Source organism: Cyprinus carpio, chromosome B23 (genome assembly GCF_018340385.1).
Source record: "Cyprinus carpio isolate SPL01 chromosome B23, ASM1834038v1, whole genome shotgun sequence".
Taxonomy (NCBI): Eukaryota; Metazoa; Chordata; class Actinopteri; order Cypriniformes; family Cyprinidae; genus Cyprinus; species Cyprinus carpio.
In genome coordinates this window covers 23970890-23976504 of record NC_056619.1, presented here as the reverse complement: position 1 = coordinate 23976504, position 5615 = coordinate 23970890, and positions in this window count along the sequence as shown.

Genomic DNA, 5615 nt, shown 5'->3' with positions numbered 1-5615 from the left:
TGAACTGGCTCTGCAAAGAAAAGCTAGTGCTACTTAACTTTTAAGGTAATATTTCTCACTCAATTTCACAGTAGGCTATATGTAGTTATGATAACTTGCTAAACTCACTTTAAACTAAAAAAGGCCTCTTCAAGGGTGTGCTGGCTACTAGGCTGATGATTTCCAGTGCTGGAAAGTAACTACATGTAGCTGAATTACGTAATTAAATTACAAAATACTGAGAAGAAATATACACACATACAGATTTGATTGATTTCTCTCCCAAATTTCATTAACTGCTCTAAAATATGAGACACCGGTGTTTCAGCAGTTTAGGACACAGAATCGGACATGTTTATTAGATAAATGTTTTATTTCCTATTTGTGTTTATGTGCATGCTTTATTTTTGAAGATGAATTGTAAGATGCCAGTGTTTCCTTAACCTCAGAAAGAAAAAAGTCAAAAGCAGTGCTAAAGTCTGATTTTGTAATCAGTAATCAGTGTTGAGTACTACTCTAAGGTTAACCCTGCCTGCTTTAAAAGTTTCAAAATGATTAACAATTTGTCAGAAATTTAGAAAAAGTAATCAGTTACGTTGCTTTAATAAAGCAATTAAAATAGTTACACTACTTATTACATTTCGAATAGGGTAACTTGTAATCTGTAACCTATTACATTTCCAACGTAAGCTTCCCAACACTGATCATCTCAGGTTTATCCAGCAGAAAGATAGTCAAACATTACAAAGTGTAATCTAGAAAGATCTGTATACACAGTTACTTCCACTGATGATATGTGGACAGTATATGGCTTTGATTCATCATATAGCAGATGTCTGTCTGACTGAATATGTTTTATAGAAACATAAACACAAGATGAGATGCTCGTCTGTGTATTTAGTTGTGGAAGTTGTTAAAGTGTATGTGGTGTTCTTTTATTTTTTCTCTAAAGGTTTTTTATGATGGATTATGTATCTTATCAATCAGTTTTTTGACATTCATGCAATCAGATCTTTCTGGGTTGGCCTAAACTCATTCACCCTCTGTGCACGGCAGCGCTTGGCATTCTGGGATGTGTGCGGGCCAAGGTGTATTTACAGGTGATTATATCAGCTAATCGGTGGATTACAGCATGTTGACTCCACACAAGACCTTAATCCTCATGGAAAAGGCAGCGTTCAGGCCCCTGGGATTTTCTGCATTAATCCCATCCTAGATTTGCCGGATCCAGCCCCGACCTCCTCCCTGATTCCCACATCTGGCCTTCTGGGGCTTATCAATGTAATCCTCCATTTTAGAAGTAGTTTATTATGCTTCATCGCTGATACACTGGACTTTAATTATAAAAATGCAGCTTTACACTGCGACCCAAAAGTAATTACACAACCTGAGTCGATTAGCTGCTATGTTTGTGTGTGTGTGTGTGTGTGTGTGTACCTTCATACACACCTCAGTACAGTATCATGGTACAGTGATTTTCTTTGTAATAATATATATATATATATATATATTATTACATATATATATATTACACACATGGATGAATGTATTACTCAGCAAGGATGCATTCATTAAAGGTTTAATGTTACACAATATTTCAATTTAATAAATCCTGTTCTTTTGGACTTTCTGTTCAACAAAGAATCATGGGAAAAAAGTGAATCATGGTATATCATGGTTATTATAGTGAGATAAAACAGAAACTAAAATGAAAACCATAAAACCACTACTTCAAACAAACATTATTTAAAATGAACTAAAATGTAAAAAAAAAAAAAAAAACTTTTATAAATGTATAAATTTCAACTAGGTGACAAGGCAATTTTTTAGTTTAGTTTAACTTTTACTACAATAACAAACACTAAAACTCAACTGATAAAATAATAAAAATAAAATCAATAATTAAAATGACAAAACACAACAAAATTAAAACTTTAACCTAAATATATACATTTTGAAAAGTGACAGTAAATTTTCGTAATAATGTTACAGAAGAATTAAAAAAAATTAAAGAATTAAAAATAAAATAAATAAAAAAATTATTTTAATTAAAAAAAAAGTTAAACAACAAAAAAAAACCTTTTATTTCAGCTATATATATATATAACTCAATAAATACCAAATTGATGTAAAGATTTTTGTCCTATTAATTTGATTATTTTAACTGACACTGTACTGTACGTCTGATCTCCTGTTTCTCCTTGCGACAGATGTCATAAAGCATCCTGTAAAAATTGTCTGATTAACATAAAAGGGCACTTTGGCAAATCCAGATTACGAGAGCACTTTCCTTTATTAAACGCAGCAATCCCAGCACTCTCTGCAGCTCTGGGATTAAGAGCAGGTAGACGCCATTGTCTGTCGAAACAATCCCTCTGGAAGCCTGCCGGTGTGTCTGCGCCCATGACGTGTGTTAGTGTGAACACCGTTCTCTGAGTTCTCTTTAATCAACATCATCCTCTTTAGAGGCCGAGGTGACAGGGTTTAGGTTGTGTTTGAATGAGAAAGAGGAATGGGAATGAGAGCTGAGGTATGTTTACTAGGCCATATGGAGAGACTCAGCATGAGAACAGCTGACTGACCTTTGTATTGTCACTAAAGCTGCCAAGCAACATCTGGCATCATTAGGCACAGTGGTTTTTATCAGGTTAACATGGAATATTGTGTACGAGACATGGAAAATCTGGTTTGAGGTTTGATATCTCTCCACACAAAAGATGAAGAAACAGGTTTTAATTAAGTTATTATTATTATTATTATTATTATTATTATTAATACCACTAATAAAATACAATATTAATATAATATATTAAAATATATAAAATAGAAATATTAAAACATAAATAATAAAAGCACCACAAATAATTCATAAAAAGGTTTATAATTTTAATTTAAAATCAGAATTCTCTGGTGTTTATTTATTATTATGAATTACTAACTATTCTTACTCTTATTCTTAATGTATTAATTAATTGTAATTGCCACAAATAAAATAAAATAATATAAAATAATAAAGTAATAATAGTGTTCACATAATTTATATGCTAAAAGGAAGCAAATTAAAAATATATATATTATTGTTAATTTTTTTTACTATTGTTATGAATAACTTTTATATTCCCATTTTTATTTATTTTTATTTTACTTAGAATTATTTTTATTTTTTCATTATCATAATTATTTGTTACAATAAATAAAAAAAACTAACAAGCCACAAAAATGTATTCTCTGTAGTAATAATAATAATAATAATAATAATAATAATAATAATAATAATAATAATAATAATAATATGTATGCTAATAATATATATATATTATAATCACAATTTCACCATCCAGTTAGGCACATCAACCATAACTCCTTTAAAGACAGCCAGAAACTTTGGAGTTATGATTGATGATCAGCTGGCTTTCTCAGACCACATTGCTAAAACTGTATATTTTATACTTTCAGATGATGATGATTAATAATAATGAAAGTGAAAAAGTGAAAGTGACATGACATACAGCCAAGTATGGTGACCCATACTCAGAATTCGTGCTCTGCCATTTAACCCATCCAAAGTGCACACACACAGCAGTGAACACACACACACGGAGCAGTGGGCAGCCATTTATGCTGCGGCGTCCGGGGAGCAGTGCCTTGTATCAGTTATTTTATCAGTCATGGTATTTCCAGCCCAAGACTCAAACCCACAACCTTAGGGTTAAGGGTTAAACTCTCTAACCACTAGGCCACGACTTCCCCAAATATGTAACCAAGACAAATAATATGGGTATTTCTATTATTTGAATTATTTTTTATTTAGTTTTTGTGATTAATTGTCACCAAAAACAATAAAAAGATAAATATATAATAAATATAAACAATAAAAAGCAACACAGATGATTAATACTAAATTATATACCATAATGAACTAGGCCCGAGGTTTCCTTTTCTTTCCTTTTTTTGTCGAACTACTTTTGTTTGGCTTAATATTTAAGCTGTTTTTCTGTTCTGATTCTGTCCCATTAGACATAACATATGTCTGCGAGCTCATAATCATTACTTAGGTGTTTTGAAAAATGAAAGTGACCATACGACACAGTTTATAAAAACAACTTTACAGAGATTACAGTTATTGTATCAGCCTTAAGGAGCTTATTGTCATTCCAGTATTGTATTTTTGAGGGGGTTAATGCACATGAAAATGAAATGACAAGCATATTACTTAATTAAATGGAAATCCATTTGGAAATGCCAGACGCTGCTAGTGAGAAGGGAGGTAGAGTTGTGATGTAAACGGGTTGCATTTACCACCATTTTTGCAATTAATCTGGTGTACTGTAGTTCATACCTTCAGATTATCAGATGTCAAATCCCTGGAGCAGAAGTAAAAGATAACATGAAATATTCAATTATTTTGTGTTCTAAATGCAAATAAAGAAAGAGCACAGGCGTCTGATTGTGTCTTGCATGTGGTGCTTTGAGCAAATTATAAGTCACCAATCTATTTGTGTTTGATTATTAACCCAAATTCATTTCAGGTCATTTCATCTATACACATACAGACGCTAAATAAGTGTGACTAGTGATGGTAAAGCATGTGATAGCCAGCTGAATGAGTGTCCAGTAGAGAATGCTGACCTCCCGAAATGTCCCGTCACTTCCAGTCATTAAACATTAGGAGACAAGCTCACCTTGGGAATACACAAGTTAAAATAACAATAAGACCAATAGTTCATTGTACAGTGCTGTGCATATATCAGTAGTCTTCATGTCTTGGTTACAAAAAGCTATTGAACATTTCCATCAAAAGAATGGCCTTCCCTCTGTGACAACATGCCCCAATAATAGCTCATAATGTTAAACTATATGGGGTAAGTTGTCACAATGAAATCTGCCAGCTGAAAGAACTGCAACACATTTAAAAGGTTAAATGTTTATATATATATATATATATATATATATATATATATATATATATTTTACACACACATATACACACACTATATATATAATAAAAATATATTTTATGAAATTATAAATAATTTTATTATATATTCTAAAGAAAACAGCTAAATTTAAAAAGCTTTCAAATTTAAAATGTTTTATATTTATATTTTTTCTTTTTATTTGCTTTTAGGCTATATTACTTTTATTTTATATGTTTCCTTTATATTTCATTGATATTTTAATAAAATGTGTTAATGTGTTTATATTATTTTAAATTAAAATTTTATATAAAAAATTATATTTTTTATATTATATTATATTGCCTATATAATTCTTAATAAAACAGCTAAATTTAAAAAGCTTTCAAATTTAAAATGTTTTACGTTTTATATTTATATTTTTTCTTTTTATTTGCTTTTAGGCTATATTACTTTTATTTTATATATTTACTTTATATTTCATTGATATTTTAATAAAATGTGTTCCTATGTTCTTAAATACTTTTGTCTGTATCTAAAATCATATAGTGTTTATTTAGTGTATGAAGAGTGTTCATAGAGATGCTTCTGTCATTATAAGATGCAAATGAAGTTATTTATCCTTTAATTAATCGTTTTTTAGTCTTCAGAGCACAAAGGGTTAACTGTAGAAGGTTTGCGGATGAGGGTGGAGTGAACTTGGCCAGTCAGTGTACACTT